Here is a 17970-nt window from a genome sequence, read left to right as displayed (position 1 = left end):
CTCTAAGGTGCTGCCAACTTTAAATCTATAATCCTATGATAAAAAATCTAGCAATTTAGTTGATCATATGAGATTATAAAGTTTATTAAGGCATGAATTGGTTATTTTTGCTTTTTTGAATGTCATGATGGATAGATTATTTTTTTCTAAGTTTACTAAAATGGTAGCACTGAATTAATAGCATTAGTTTCTTGATAGGGATAAGGACTGCACTTGGGATTTTATTGATATAAGAAACTCTTGGTTAAAGAAGCTCCATAGATCCATACAAATCAGTACCTTTTCTCAAAGATGATAGTGCCTTAGAGAGACCTAGAGGATTGAGAAATTGAGTCACCTTTTTAGGGTATCTCAGAGAGTGTGTTTAGAATGTTCATATTAAGTCATTTTTAAGTCATGTTCAACTCTTCATGATTCCATTTGTTTTTGTGTTTGTTTTGGCAAAGATACTGGAGTGGTTTACTATTTCTTTCTCTAATTCTTTTTACCAACGAAGAAACTGAAGCAAACAGGATAAAGTGACTTATTTGGGGTCACACTGCTAGTATCTGAGGTCCAATTTGAACTCAAGAAGATGAATCTTTCTGACTCTAGCCTCAGTTGCACTGCACTGTGCAACTTATCTGGCCTTATCAGAAGCAATCCTTAAACTTAGACTTCCTGACTCCAAGTCAATCATATATTTCCTATATTAATAGAGCAAAACTAAATTAATATATTCTAATTTATTTCTTAGATTCAGTTGGATTTACTTAATGTTTTAATTGCAAATGTCACTTAAGGTTACACAATACCTTGTACACCTGTAAAAATCTTTCTATTTTTCACTAGCAAGGCTATAGAAAGTGAATGATTTTAAAAAATCACAAAAGCTTAACATGAACATATTTTTGTTTATTTCATGGTTACACGTTAGGAAATTAAAATTTAGTCTATGTAAAAGAAGATTCCAATTTTAAAGAATTGAATTATAAGGTATGATGTATGATATCATCTAGACTGAGATTACTATCTTTATCAAGAATATACTAAGGGGGGAAATTATGCTGCTCTGAAAGTCTGATAATGTGTTTTAAGTTTGCATTTTGTTAGGATAATTTTCCTCTCAGATCTGTGGAGAAGGAAGGGATTTATGGTTAAAGAGCTAGAGTACATTATGAAATGCAAAATAGATAATTTTGATTACATTAAGTTCAAAAGTTTTTGTTAAAGATCTCTCAGATTGAGTAAGATGACAGGAAAAGATAATGATGAATGTTGGGAGGGATATGGGAAAACTGGGACACTAATACATTGTTGGTGAAGTTGTGTAGTGATTCAACCAATTTGGAAAGCAACTTGGAACTATGCTCAAAAAATTATCATACTGTTCATACTCTTTAATCCAGCAGTGTTTCTACTGGGCTTATATCTCAAAGAGATCTTAAAGGAGGGAAAGGGACCCACATGTGCAAAAATATTTGTGGCAGCCCTTCTTGTAGTGGCTAGAAACTGGAAATTGAGTGAATGCCCTAAAGTTGGAAAAAGGCTGAATAAGTTATGGTATATTATTGTTATACAAGAAATGATCAGTAGGATGATTCAGATAGACCTGGAGAAACTTACATGAACTGATGCTAAGTGAAATGAGCAGAACCAGGAGATCATTGTTCATGGTCATAGCAAGATTATATGATGATCAATTCTGATGGATGTGATTCTTTTTAATAATTAGGTGATTTAGGCCAGTTCCAAAGGAATTATAATGAAGAGAGCCATCTGTATACAGAGAGAGAATTCTGGGAACTGAGTGTAGATCAAGGCATAGTACTTTCACCTTTTTTGTTATTTACTTGCATTTTGTTTTCTTTCTCATTTTTTTCCTTTTCTGATCTGATTTTTCTTGTGAAGCATGATGTTTATGGAAATATGTATCGAAGAATTGCACAGGTTTAACATATATTGGATTATTTACTATCTAGGGGAGAGGATAGAAGGAAGAGAGGAAAAAAATTTGGAACACAAGGTTTTGCAAGGGTGAATGTTGAAAATTATCCATATATATGCTTTGAAAATAAAAAAAAAGCTTTAATAAAAAAACAGGGACTGTCTTACCAAAAAAAAAGTTTTTGTGCAAACAAAACCAATGCAGAAAAGATTAAAAGCAAAGCAGAAAATTGGGGGAAAAATTTGCATCCAATGGTTCTGATAAACATCATTTCTAAAATATAGAGAGAATTGACTCAAATGTATAAGAATTCAAGACATTCTGCAATTGATAAATGGTCAAAGGACATGAACAGACAACTTTCAGATGAAAAAAGTTAAAATCATTTCTAATCATTTGAAAAAGTGCTCTAAAACACTATTGATCAGATAAATGCAAAGTAAGACAACTCGGAGGTACCCACCACACACCTCTCAGATAGGATAAAATGACAGAAAAAGATAATGATAAATGTTGGAGGAAATGGGGGAAAACTGGGACACTGTTACATTGTTGGTAGGGTTGTGAAGTGATCCAAGACTGGGGAGTAATTTGAAACTATGCCCAAAAGGCTATCAAACTGTGCATATTTTTTGATCCAGCAGTGTCTGTACTAGGTCTGTATCCCAAAGAGATCATAATAAAGGGAAAAGGACCCATAACTGTTCTGCAATTTGCAATTCTTGTAGAACTGCAGGTCACCTAGAGATCATGTTACTTACATAGTCAGCATTTCTTGGAGGCAGGATTTGAATTCATATCTTCCTAACTCTGAGGTCTATTTTTTTTATCCAATTATGTCAAGCTGTATATCAGTATAATAAAAATAATGAAAGTCATTTTTACATTTACATAACTGTCACATACATTAAACATGAAAGCAATACAAAAATGTCATTTTAGTTGTCTTCAATTCCTTCCCTGACAAAATATTTATTGAAACAGCAAAGTAAAAATAAAAATAACTGATTTGAATTTTAATCTTTCACCATTTTTCTTTATAATTCTCTTGTGACATATTCATGAGAAAAATGATTTTTTAAAATGCTGCAGAAATAAGAAACAAGAGATCTGGATAATACCCAAACTGAATTATCTATTCTAGTATAATTGAGATTTTTTTGTCATGTTTGTTGTCATTATATAATGTTAGCTTCCTAATTTGACAAATGAGACTGAATTTTTCTTTTTAGTTACTGTTTGTCTATTTAAGCTGAATACCATGTCAATATGAGGGAAATATTGTGCCAGTCAGAGGGATAATGGTACCTCAGTTCCCATGTTGATTATAAGAGGAATATTTTGCCTGAAACTGGAATACAGTTTTATGCTGGACTTCTCATTGATTTACAATGGTGAATTTTCCACATTTGTTGTTGTTATTGTTAAATGTGTCTGTGTTACACACATGAAAGTACCAAGGATTTTAGATAAATTTTTAGAAAAACAAAGATGTGAAATATTGTACCTCTGTCTTTATCAGAGGCATAGGCTCATAGAATGCTTAATCTATTTTCTGCTTCCTAAGGAGAAGGGATCAAAAGGGGCTGGAGACTTAATAGATAAATGGTTAAATAATATAGGCAATTTTCAAAAGTATTTTTTTAAAAAATGGAAAAATTTCCAACAAATAAAAGGAGAAATGGGAATAAAAAAAAACATTTTTACTATACACCAAAAAAAAAAAAAATCTGGAAAATACTGCAAATCACTTGATAAGATCCTTCCTCCAAATTCAATTAACATATTCTTTGATACTGTTGACTTCAAGGTAAAAATAGACATAAATGAGTAAAATGAAAAATATATTGGAAAATATGATTTTGTAATAAGGAATGAAAGAGATGAAAAGTTTGTGGAAGACAGATCTTCTCTCTTTATATCTCCATCTATTTATCTACCTATCTTTCAACCATCTATGTATCTATCTATCATATCTCACAAATATTTTAAGAAAAGAATTCACAATACTAGAATATCAAATGATATCATAATAAGTGATGCTAATTGTATTATTATTATTGTTAGGTGTAAAAAAATGAGGTTAAATAACTTGCCTGGGGTCACATAGCCAGTAAGTGTCAAGTATTGGAGAAAAGATCTGAACTCAGGTCCTCCTGACTATAGGCTTGGTTCTCTATCCACTATACTACCCAGCTGCCCCAACTAATTATATTTTAAAAAACAGAAAACAACTCATTACTGATGTGGGAATCACTTTTGAATCAGTTCTTTGTATTTAGCCAGATACCAAGTTGCTTGAACAACGACCAAAATTAATACAAAAATGGAATCCAAATAATACAAAAAGATACAACATTGAATCAACAGTTCCATCTTGAACTGGTTAAACTAATTATTGATGGGCAAATATGGGAAACAGATAAAAAGACATACATATTATGGATAGTACTTTCAAACTGAAGTTTAACCAAGTTAAATCAACTCAACTCAACCAGCAAACATGATCTATTCAAAGAGAAAAATAAGACTGCCAAAGATTTTGAATATAAACTTATTGGTAAAAACTCTCAACTCTCATGAAAAAATATGGGAGTGGGGGGCAGCCAGGTGGCAGCTAGGTGGCTCAGTGGATGGAGCACCAGCCTTGAAGTCAGAAGGACCTGAGTTCAAATTTGGCCTTAGACACTTAACACTTCTTAGTGTGTGATCCTGGGCAAGTCACTTAACCCCAATTGCCTCAGGAAAAAATAAAAGAAAAAATATGGGAGGAGATTATGAACTATATTCCTTCATAAATCAGAGAAAATGTAAAAGGTGAAACAAGTTTTTTTTTTAAGTTTAATGAGAACCAAAAAAGTAAGGTTACCACAAGCATATTTGAGTATGAAACTGAAAGAAAAACAACAAACATTGTAAATGTTTTTATCACAAATTCTTTTTATCACCTGAGATGGGATGTTAAGAGGAGATAGATGTAGTACTGTAACAATAAAAATGGAAAAAGCAGCTGGAACACACCAGGACTTATAAGACTGCTTGAGGCCATAAAATTTTACTTTTTAAATAAAATTCAGTTAATAGAAATATTTTCTTTCCCCCCTATTTCTCTATCCCTTTTTGGGGAAAAAAGGCAAAAATCTTTGTAAACTACTTTACATAGTAAAACAAAACAAATTCCCACATTGTCCACATCCAGAGAAATACATTTGTTGAAGAAAATGCTAAAGCCAGGTTGACCATCTCATTAGAGCTGATTGTTAAATTTTTCAGCATTTATATTTCAGAAACTGGCAAACAGTATAAATCAGAGCTTTTAAAAATTAATATGTAAGAACTAATGGAAAAAAGTTAAAGTGTATCTTACATAAAGTCGTTTGTTTTCTCAGATAGCCAGTTGTTAAGCATTTACCAGGACAACTCTGATTGTCAGATGTGCCTGTTTTCCCCACATCCCTTCCAGCATTTCTCTTTCCTTTTGCATCAAACTTTGTCAATCAAATAGATATGAGATATGATCTCAAAGGCCAATGAAATTTTGAAAGATTGAGTTTTGAGACGTATTAAAAAGGAAAATATAAAGGGCATGGAAAAACTTGTAGACTCAATTACAAATAAAGGCAACTCAGAGAGAATCAACAATTCACTAATATATTTATTTTTACATTTTATCCAAAATGTTTTTTGAGAACAATTTAACAAGCATAAAGGGCATCCTTAATGTCCTGTAGAGTATTTGAAGAGAAAAGATAGAATTTCACAAACAATATCTCACAAAAGGCCATATCAGACCATGATAAAAATGACTAATAGAATAGAAAATACAAAATATCATTGCATTTTTAGTTTGTTGTCAACAAAAAGAAGCTTTTTGCTTTTCAATTAAATTTTATTTTTTTCAGTAAGCAAAAGTCTACCCTTCCCCTCCCATCCTATCCTCACCATAACTGAGGGTGAAAGGAAAACAAACTCCTTGTTACAAACATATTTAGGCAAGCTAAATAAATTCCAACAGTGACTAAGTTTAAAAAATATATATGTATATGATTTTCCACTTTGAGTCTCTCAATTTTCCATTATTAAATGAGTAACATGTTTTATCTTTTGTCCTTTGAAATCTTGCTTGATCATTACACCGATCAGAATTTATACATTGTGACTGTACTGGTTCTTTTGTTCATTTCACCTTACATCCGTTCATACAAATCTCTCCAGATCTTTTTTTTTAAACCATCCTTTTCTTACAGCAAAATAGTATTCTATCACATTTATATAATCATATTTTTTCAACTAGCTGCAACTGATGAGTATTTCAGTAGATACCAATTCTTTTCCCAGTACAAAAAGAACTATAGATATTTTTGCATAGCCTTAAATTTAGTTTTGCTTAGGTCTGATCCCTCCCTTAATCTATTTTCCCTTTAAGTTCTCCTTTTTCCATTCTATTTCTCAGCTGAGGAAGATGTATTTCTGTGCTCAAGTCTCTGCATACAGGTATTTTTCCTCCTTTGGCCAATTCAAATGAAAATGTGGTTAGTGTCAGCTGTTCTTCTGATTCCTTCTTTATTTCTATAGGATGAACCATTTATGATTCTGATTGTGGTTCCTGAGAACTTGAATTCTTTCTTTCTGACTGATATACTGGAAATTTTCATTTTGGAGTTTCTTTCAAGATTCTTTTTCTATTTCCACATTGTTCCTTGGTTTTCAGAGATATGGATGATTTTCTTTTAAGATTTCTTGAAATGTGATTTCTAGGCTAATTTTGGACATGATTTTGAAGAAATCATTCAATTTATTTTTTTTATTTAAATTTTAAATTGAATTTTAAAATTCAATTTAATTTTTTCTTGATCTATTTACCAGGTCAGGTTTGTTTTTTGCTATAAGACAACATTATTATTTTCCTTTATTTCCAGTCTTTTGACATTGTTAAAATATTTGTTTTCCATGGAATTATTGGCTTCATTTTGGTTCATTCTATATTTTAGGGAGTTTGTTGCTTGGGCAAAGTTTTGTATCTCTTTGCCAAGCTGTTAAGATGTGCCAAAATGTTTCTTTCACCTCTTCTGGAATTTTAGTTGAATTTATGCCTAGGCAGTATTTTTCTTTGAGGATTTGCTTATAGATATTTTGTAGTCATTCTTTTCTTTTGGGTTTATGTTTTGAATATCCTTGTCACCATAACAGGTTTTGATGGCAGGATTCTTTTTTATTTGTGTATTATTCAAGTTTACTTTCCAACTTTGAGCTTAATTTAGGGTCAAGGTCTGTGTTCTCTTTTAGTGAGTATCTGGACTGGACCTAGTATAGCTATCTTGAAGATACTGTATTGTATTATTCCAAGTTCTTAGAGACAATTCAGATTGGGGACTTGCAATCTTTACAATGCTCCCAAAGTAGACTGATTCAGGGTAAAGTAGAAATGCTATCCTTTTGGTCTGAGTTCTGCATGTTCTTGATCTTGGGTTGGACCTAAATTAGGCTACACTATTATTAGGCTCAGCCCCTGTGATCCAGCTGGAAAGTAGTACTGCTTCAGAGTGACAGAACTGTAGACTTCCTGTTAGGTCAAGATTTCTGCTGTTATTTCTCTGTAATCTTCAGGTTCAGCTAGAAGCTGGAAATGAGATCCTGCTTTTCACCTAGGATCTGAACCACTCCATCACTGCTTACTTTAGAATTTTCTCCTTGCTCTGTATATAGCCCAGGAACTTCTTATCCCAGAATGCTACCCTTGGATACAAGCCTTTCTTTGGTCTCCCTGTATCTGTGACCTGGAACTTCACTGTATTTCAACAGTCTATCATGATCTCCAGTCACAGAATTTTTGAGTTTTACAAGGATGTTCAATCTTCAAAATTTTCACCCAAGAGCAGAGGAAGCAAAAATAAAAAGGCAAAGTTTAAAGGTCCATATTCATGGGTACTCAAGAGAGCTCAAATCTTTCTTCATCCAGATTGCAGAATGCCTACCTTACTCTAACAAGCTATGCAGGAAAGAAGGAAAAAGGATAAAAATCCCTAAATCCAGAATAATTTGAACCTAGCATTTCTCCTTTTGCTACTCTTTTAAAAATTTTTATGAGATCCTCAAAGATATTACATCAGGCTATGGTGCACTAAATTTTCCATGAGTTGGAATTCTATGTAGAATGATTATAATTCAGCCTACTACTTGATTCATTATCATATTCATTCTCATCTTGCCAAATTCTAAAGTAATCAAGGGTTATGTTTGAATATTTATTACTTTATTAATTACTAGATCTGCAAAATCTTTTTCACTAAACAGTTATCGCTGAGTTTCCATCCTAGATTATTAAATAATGTTTATTTAATGAAATGAAGAATGATCTTTCTTTATGATCATTTCCTCATCTCTCCATTCTCTCTTCGTCCCCCATATGCAAATCTATGTGTGTGTATAGATATATTTATATATCTATGCATCTATCTCTCCTTAATCTCTTAGGTTTAAATAAGATAAAAGTTACTGATTCTATAATTTAATGACAATATAAGCAATAATAATATCATGGTATAAATATTTATTTAGAATATTTTAGCTATGAGAAAGTTCACAGTTGGAATCACCTCAAATTTTCTGACTTCTCACTTATGGAACACATTTTCCTACCATTCAAGTCTCAAGATTGAAATCAAATCTCAGAATCCTTTTTTATTAACCAACAAAAGGGTTAAAGTCAGCTTTTTTAAGGAATAAGCTTTTTATTTTGTTTTGTTTTTCTCTGTCCTTTGGCCATTTTTTCCCAACTATGACAGGAAACAGTCTATCAAGAATGTCAGTCAACCTGCCAAGTTTCTTTAAAGATGACAGTTAAAACTCTTTGTTTTCTCAAAGACTCTTCATAGATTAAAGTTATAACTCACGCACTCCCCCATGACTACTCAGGCAACTTTAGTTGATCACTGTTTCAAGATGCCAAACCTCTTAAAGCTTCAAAAACAATATATTTATGGGAAAAGGTTTTGAAGCTGATGTTACACAGGTGAATATTAATGGCAGATTATATATCAATATAATCTAGATGCCTACCTCACAGATTTTTAGAAAAAGCCCTAAACCTTTTCATCAGTTGAATAAAATGTTTTAAAATGTTCATGTCTTAACTGAAGGAAGAAAGCCTTGTTCAACAAATATTGTTCAACAGATGTCTGCTATTTTCTGTGAACTTTAGAAGTTAAGGGCTCCTATTCATAATTTGCTAAGGGAGTATTTTTGAGTTGACTTCTGGGCTAGAGAGTATTATATAAGAATCAAGAGTGAATCAGCTATACAAATTTGTTTCTAAAATGGGAATTATAATCCATCAGTGGACCCAGATGGACATTTGGACTTAAAGCAGGGATTTTAAATCCCTAAAGATCAACTACTGTGCTTTTATAGATACGATTTTTTTTTTTTTAGTCCCAGGACATCCCTGGTATAATTATAACTTGAATTACTGAGCTTAATCAGCATTTTTCCCTCACTCTAGAAAATCACTGACCCCTTAATTTTCAGAATTCCTTTAATTATGCAGATTCTCATGTTTTATGTGCCTTCATTACACTCCTTGTGCTATGCACAAACATCTTAAGGTATAATAAATTGCATTTTCAACACTAAATGATGTGTGGCATCAAGAAGGGAGAGTATGCAAAAAAATCACGGAAGAAAATGAAATTAGGGATAAGTTGCTCTTTGCTCTGATTTGAAATCATCTTTTTGGAATAAATTGTGTTTTTAGGACTCATGAAAATAGCAGCACAAGGAGCACAGTGGGAGTTATTACATCTTCCAAATTGCCCTTCAAATGATGTATTTCTGATATCTTAATTAGGTTTGGATATTTTTGAGCTATTTGGCTCAAGAGAGAAGCATATTTTCCGGTTTTCATGAGAAAAAGTACTATTAGAAATGTACTTAAAGTAAAATTGTCCTTCTCTTCATTTGCTGTCATTAACTATTTTGAAAACTTTTCCATGTGAAATTAATTTTTTTTAGTCCTAATTATCTCAAATAGAGGTAGGAAATCACTGTCATAGAAGTGTATCACCTTTTAGCAAAATTTAACCAATTAAAAAAAATACAATCCTACCCCAAACTGGAAACTTATATATGATGTGCCTTTTGAGAAAATATGACTTTTCTTCTATTATTAATAGTAAGACTTTTGTCTGATATTGCTATTTCACCTTACAAATACAATAGCCTACAAAGATGTAAGTTTTGAACCTATTCATCCAATATGTCTATACTTTAACATAGGTTTTTAAAGAATTAACTCTAGGTTGTGACTTTTCCATAATCACATGGCTTTTAAAATCAGAGACAAGGATTGAACCCAGACCTTCTTGATTTTAGGTTCAGTTTTCTATACCGTAATTTATGCTGTCTCAATAGGCTACATTATCTAAGAAATATAGTCATGATATGGAGTAGATTATACATATATCTTTTTATTGTAAAGACAATATATCTTTTTATTGTAAAGACAATAAAAGGTCTGAGATCACAAACTACATTTCAAATGTTTCTGGTGGCAGCTAATATTTCATGGTAATATCACTTTAGAATGGGAAGGGACTTGATCCTTTAATATAGTCCCTTTATTTTGCCAAGGAGGAAATGGAGGTACAGAAAATTTAAGTGACTTGTCCAAGATTATACAATTAATAACTTATTCCTTGGATTCTAAAACCAGCACTTTCCCAAAAATACACTTCTTTTTCTTTTTTTTTTTTAATCAATAGCTATTCTTTTTGGAGATAAGCGTTTCCTAAATAATATTTGAAATTTCACTTCATTCCAAAATTCCTAGTGTGTTGTCATTTTTTAATTAGATTAAAACTGGAATAGAATTATGTCCATTCACTTATACACATATTTATGAACCCATAGCAAAAAAAAATCTCTTGTAAAATGTCATTGTGACAAGTCGTTGGACAATTCTCCAATTGGTAAATGATCAAAGTATATAAACAGACAATTTTCAGATGAAGAAATATAAACCATTTCTAGTTATATGAAAAACTGTAATAAATTACTATTGATCAGAGAAATACAAATTAAGACAAGTAAGATACCACTACACACCTCTCAGTTTGGCTAAAATGACAGGAAAAGATAATAATAAATATTGGGCTATCAAACTGCATACTTTTTGATCCAGCACTGGGTCTGTATCCCAAAGAGATCATAAAAAAGAGAAAAGGACCCACATATGCAAAAATGTTTGTGGCAGCCCTTTCTGTAATGGCAAGAAACTGGAAAATGAGTGGATGCCCATCAGTTGGGGAATGGCTGAATAAGTTATGATATATGAATATTATGGGAATATTGCTTTCTATAAGAAATTATCAGGAAAATGATTTCAGAGAGGCCTGGAGAGACTTACATTCACTGATACTAAGTGAAATGAGTAGAACCCAGAGAACATTACACATCGAAACAAGAAGATTATACAATAATCAATTCTGATGGATGTGGGATTCAACAATGAGGTGATTTGGGCCAATTCCAATTGATTTGTGATGGGGAGAGCATCTGCACCCAGAGGGCTGTGGGAACTGATTGGATCACAACATGGTATTTTCACCATTTTTGTTTTTTGCTTACATTTTGTTTTCTTTCTAAATTTTTTTCCCTTTTTGATCTTGTTTTTCTTGTGCAGTGTGATAAATGTGGAAATATGTATGGAAGATTTTCACATGTTTAACATATATCGGATTAATTGCTGTCTAGGGGATGGGGTGAGGAGAAGGAAGGGAGAAGAATTTACAACACAAGGTTTTGCAAAGGTGAATATTGAAAACTCTCTTTGCATATATTTTGAAAATAAAAAAGCTATTATTAAAAATAAAATAACATGTCATTGTGGATACTTCACAATATATAAATCCAGATAACAAAAAATTGAATAATGCTTTGAGCTTTTGGATATTTAGGGTTACCAAAACATATTTATTAATATTCTAAACAGCTTAAGTAACATAAGACTGAAATTTTCAGGGGAATAAAATCTGACATAAAATCTGCCATGAAAAATTATTAAGTTGAATTTTTTTCTTTTTAAAATATCTACATTTCACATGGCAGGAGTTGGGATGGCTGCCAGATGTGTTTGGACCCGTCCCTGCAGGGATTAAATAAATGCTTTCTCTTTGTATCTGAAAAAAAAATCTATATTGAAAATACCCCTGAACACAAGAATAGGAGGAGGAATTGACCTCTTTCTTCCTCTCTGCTGTCACTTTTAGACCTTTCTTCTGTCACCATTATTCCATTATAAAGCTCTTTTCTTTGGAAGTTCAAATCTTTGTCATTTGTGAAGCAGAGATTTGACTCTGAATGGAGAAAAGTTTTAAGCCAAACAATTTCAGTTAGTAGTCGTAGAGTAATAGTAAACAATTCCTTCTAAGATAATTCTCTATTTTTTACTTGAAGAGGAAAAGAAAGCTTACTATCTTTCTCATCAGGGATGACACTGAGGGGCAGATATTTCCAGTACTCTTTTTTGCTGTTTGTGTATTTATTTATTTTTAATACATATTGCTTTATAAATCATGTTGGGAGAGAAAAACCAGAACAAAAGAGAAAAATAATGGGAAAGAAGAAAAAATAAAGAAAGAAGTGAACATCACATCTGTTGATTTTTATTCAATCTTCATAGTTCTTTTTCTGTATTTTCCATTAAAATCTTTTGGGATTATGTTGGTTCATTGAGCCAAGTTTTTCATAGTTGATCATCTCACATTCTTGCTGTTATTATGTATAATGGATTCCTGGTTCTGCTTGTTTCTCTTAGCATCAGTTCATGTAAATATTTCCTGGCCTTTCTAAAATCAGTTTGTTCATCATTTTTTATAGAACAATAATATTCGATTACATTCATATATCACAGCCTACTCAGACATTCCCTAATTGATGGCCATCTACTAATTTTCCAAGTATCTGTCACCACAAAAAGAGCTACTACAAAAATTTTTGCACATGTGGGTCCTTTTCCATCCTTTATGATTGAGATATAGACCCAGGAATACCACTGGTTAGCGAAAGGCTCAGTGAACCAGGATAATCCCTTTGAGCATAATTTCAAATTGCTCTCCAGAATGGTTGTATCATTTCACAGCTTCACCAACAATGCATTTGTGTCCCAGTTTTTGTACATCCCTTCCAACATTTATCATTATTTTTTCCTATCATCTTAGTCAATCTGAGAGATATGAGGTAGTTAGTACCTCAGATTTTTTTTTAATTTGCATTTCTCTAATTAATAGTGATTTAGGGCATTTCTTGACATAACTATAGATGACTTTAATTTCATCATCTGAAAATTGTTCATATCCTTTGACCATTTATCAATTGGGGAATGACTTGTATTCTTTTAAGTTTGACATAATTCTTTTTATATTTTAAAAATATCAGAAACACTGAATGTAAAGATTTTTTCCCAGCTTTGTATTTTCCTTTTAATCTTGTTTCTGTTGGTTTATGTGTGCAAAACCTTTTTTAATGTAATGTAATCAAACTTGTTCTTTTTGTCTTTCATAATATTCTCCATATCTTCTTTGGTCATAAATTCTTCCCTTCTCCAAGGGAGAATTGCTTTCCTAATATGCTTATGGTATCACTCTTTATACCCAAATCATGTATCCCTTTTTGAACTTATTTTAGCATGAAGCATAAGATGTAGATCTAAGCTGAGTTTCTGGTATATTATTTTCCAGTTTTCCCAACAATTTTTGTCAAATAGTCTTATTCCCAAAGTGGGAGTTTGGCAGTTTATCAAATACTAGATTACTATAGGCCAAATGGTTTTGTTGACTGCTACTTTATAATATAGTTTTAAGTCTGGTACTGCTAGGCCACCATCCTTTGTATTTTTTTTTAAATTTCCTTGATATTCTTGGCTGTTCTTCCAGATAAATTTTGTTATTATTTTTTCTAGGTCTATAAAATAATTTTTTGCTAGTTTGATTGGTATGGCACTAAACAAGTAGACCAATTTAGGCAGAATCGTAATTTTTATTACATTGGCTTGGCCTATCTATGAGAAATCCATGTTTCCAACTATTTAGATTTGACTTAATTTGTGTGAGAAGTATTTTGAAACTGTGTTTATATAGTGTCTGGTTTGTCTTGGCAGGTAGATACCCAAATAATTTATTTTGTCTACAGTTACTTCACATGGAATTTCTCTATTTCTTGCTGATGGATTTTGTCAGTAGTATAAAGAAATGCTCATGGTTTTTTTTGGGTATATTTTATATTCTTCAACTTTTCAAAAGCTGTGAATTGTTTTCAGTAGGTTTTTGGATGATTTTCTAGGATTTTCTAAGTATATCATTATATTATCTGCAAAGAGTAATAGTTTTATCTCCTCATTGCCTATTCTAATTTCTTTTTCTTTTCTTATTGTTAAAGCCAACATTTTGGTACAATGTTCATAATACTGTTAATAATAGGCACCTTTGTTTCACCTCTGATCTTCCTGAGAACGCACCTACCTTCTCTCTATTACAAATAATGTTTGCTGTATGCTTTAGATAGATATTGCTTATTACTTTAAGGTAAGCTACCTTTACTCCTCTGCGCACTAGTGCTTTTAGTAAAAATAGGTATTATATTTTGTCAAAAGCTTTTTCTGCATCTATAAAGATTATCATATGATTGGTTTTGTTATTGATATGGTTGATTATAGTAATAGTTTGCCTGATGTTGAATCAGCCCCTCATTCCTGGTATAAAATCCCACTTGGTTATAGTGTGCTATCTTGCTGATAAATTGCTAAAATCTCTTTTCTAATGTTAATTAGATTATCAATATTCATCAGAGAGATTGGTCTGTAATTTTCTTTCTCTGTTTTGATTTTTCCTGGTTTAAGTTTCAGTACCATATTTGTGTAATAGAAGGAATTCAGCAGCACTCCTTCTTTACCTATTTTTCCAAATACTTTACACAGTATTGGAATTAATTGTTCTTGAAATGTTTGATAAAATCCATTTCTGAATCCATCTGATCCTGGAGTTTTTTGTTAGGAAGTTCATTAATGAGTTGTTCAAATACTTTTTCTAAAATGGGACTATTTAAGTAATTTATTTTCTCTTACTTAATTTGGGCATTTTATATTTTTGTAAACATTCATCCATTTCTATTAGGTTATCAGATTTGTTGCCATAAAATTGGGCAAAATAACTCCTAATTATTGATTTATTTTCTTTTTCATTAGTAGTAAATTCACCCTTTTCATTTTTGATGCTGATGATTTTTTTTTCTTTCCTTTTTTTCTAAGCAAATTCACTAAGTTTATTTATTTATTTACTTTAATAAAGCCAAACTCTTAGTTTTACTAGTTAGTTCAACTAGTTTTCTAAGTTTCAATTTTGTTGATCTCTCCTTTGAGTTTCAGAATTTTTAATTTGATATTTAATTAGAGGTTTTTTAATTTGCTCTTTTTCTAACTTTTTCAGTTGCATGCCTAGTTCATTGATCTCCTCTTTCTCTATTTTATTCATGTAGCTATTTAAAGACATAAAATTTCCCCTAAGAATTGCATTGGCTGAGTCCCATAGATTTTGGTATATTGTCTCATTATTGTCATTCTCTTAATTGTTATAGGTTGTTTCTAGGATTTATTGGTTGACCTACCCAGTTTTTAGAATCAAATTATTCAGTTTCCAATTGGTTTTAAATCTATCTTTCCCTACTCTTTTATTGGATATAATTTTTATTGCATTGTGCTCTGAAAAGGAAGCATTTATTATTTCTTCCCTTCTGCATTTGATTGTGAGGTTTTTATCCCCTAATACATGGTCATTTTTTGTGTAAGTGCCATGTACTATTGAGAAAAAGATACATTCCTTTCTGTCTCTATTCAATTTTCTCTAGATTTCTATTATATCTAGGTTTTCTAGGATTTTATTTAGTCTCCCTAGTTTTTTTCTTATTTATTCTGTGGTTAGATTTTTCTGATTCTAAGAGGGAAAAGTTGAGGTCCCCCACTAAGTTTTGCTGTCTATGTCTTCCTGTAACTAGTTTAATATATTCTCTAGGAATTTGGCTGCTCTACCACTTGGTGCATATACATTTAATGTAGTTACTATTTGATTGTTTATAGTACCCTTTATCAAAATGTACTTTCCTTCCTTTTCTCTTTTAATTAGATCTATTTTTTCTTTTGCTTTGTTTGAGATCAGAATTCCTACCCCTGCTTTTTTTTTTTTTTACTTCAGCTGAAGCTTAATAATTTTTGTTCCAACCTGTTATTTTTATTCTGTATGTGCTCTCTATGTCAAGTATATTTCTTGTGAACAATTGTAGGATCTTGTTTTTTAGTCCATTCTATTTGCTTCTATTTTATGGGAGACTTCATCCCATTTACTTTCACAGTTATGATTATCAGCTCAATATTTCCATCCATCCTATTTTCTCCCCTTTTATTTTTGTTGTCTCTTTTCACCCTGTCCTTAGTAGTGCTTTTTGTAACCCACCCCACTCTTTGATGTCATTACATCAGAGTCCATTCATAACCACCCCACTCACTACTTTATCTTCTATTATCCTTCCCCTTTGTCTTATATTTTTCCTTAGTGTTTCTGCCGTCCTTCTATCTAGTCCCTCCCTTTTATTCTCTTTTCCCTCCAACTTCTTTATAGCATTAGATATGTTTCTAGACCCTACTGAATGATTGTTATTCCCTCTTACAGCCAAAACTGATGAGATCACGCTTCAGACAATGCTCATCCTCCTCCCTTCTTTCCCTTTTGTGCCTCTTTCTGTGATCTAATTTGTCCCATTATACCTCCCCTTACCTCTTCCCCCTTCCCCCCCACAGTCCTCTTCCCTCCCCTTAATGTCTTTTTCTTTGATGTCATTACATCAGAGTCCATTCACAACCACACCCTCAGTCCATCTTTTGCCTTTGTCTGCTTCACTTTCAGATAAAGTTCTCAATCCTTACAGATATTGTTTTCCCATCTAGGGATGTAAACAGTTTAACCTTTAAATTTTATACACACACACACATACACACACACACTTTCCTGGTTTACTTATGTTTCTCTTGAGTTCTGTGTTTGTAGAATAAATTTTCCTCCTCCTCTTCCTCTTCCTTTTTCTCCTCCTCCTTTTTTTCTTCTCTCTCTATGTCTCTCTCTCTCTGTCTCTCTGTCTCTGTCTCTTTCTCTCTCTCTCTCTCTCTCTTACACACACACACACACACACACATACATACATACATACACACATTTGTCCCTACACCATAGGAGCATCACTGAAATCTCTGAATGACACTTAGGTGTGGCTGTTTTCTAGCATCTCATCTAGCATCTAGCCTGGTAACCAGGCTCCTTTTTATAATCTAGTTATTAGTTGTAGAATAGTGGTTTATTTCCTTTAGTAGAGAAATTTCTTCATCCACATCAACATGTCATACAGAAAACATAAAACACTTCAATTATCCCATTGTACTCTAAAAGGTAAAGGCTCTTGGTTAGTTCCCCACATGCCCCTCAATGGACTAACCCAGCTTTACAAAAAAACTTAGATCTACTGACTAGCCAGAACACAACTCAGGCTTTCTTTAGCTTCCCCCACTACAAACTTATCCCAGTAATGGTGTATATCTCCAATGAGAATCATGTTTTTACAGAAATAAAACTACTAGGTTGCTAAAAATCAAAAACCTCTCAAATTCACAAGATAACTGCCAACTCAGAAAAGTACTCAGAAATACTAATTTCCTTAGAATCATTAATTGTTTTCCTATGCCAAGAAAAGAACACAGCAAGGAAGGAAAAAGACATCAGGGATGAAGGTTCAATTAAACAGTTGCACCCATTGCCAGGAAGAGAAGGGGAAAAATTCCCAATGTCTTCCTTGAAAGTTTAAGATAAAGAAAGCTCTTCCAACAGTTCTGAAAGACAGGAACCCGAAAAGACAAAAAGAGCTCTTTCTATTGTTCTTATGAACTACTTAGGAGAAAGTTATTTTTTTCCCCTATAACACATGTTCCCCACATTACTCAGTGTCCACGT

This window comes from Sarcophilus harrisii, chromosome 5, assembly GCF_902635505.1.
Source record: "Sarcophilus harrisii chromosome 5, mSarHar1.11, whole genome shotgun sequence".
NCBI classification, from domain to species: Eukaryota; Metazoa; Chordata; class Mammalia; order Dasyuromorphia; family Dasyuridae; genus Sarcophilus; species Sarcophilus harrisii.
The sequence above is the reverse complement of the archived record's forward strand: the minus strand, read 5'-3'. Positions refer to the sequence as shown.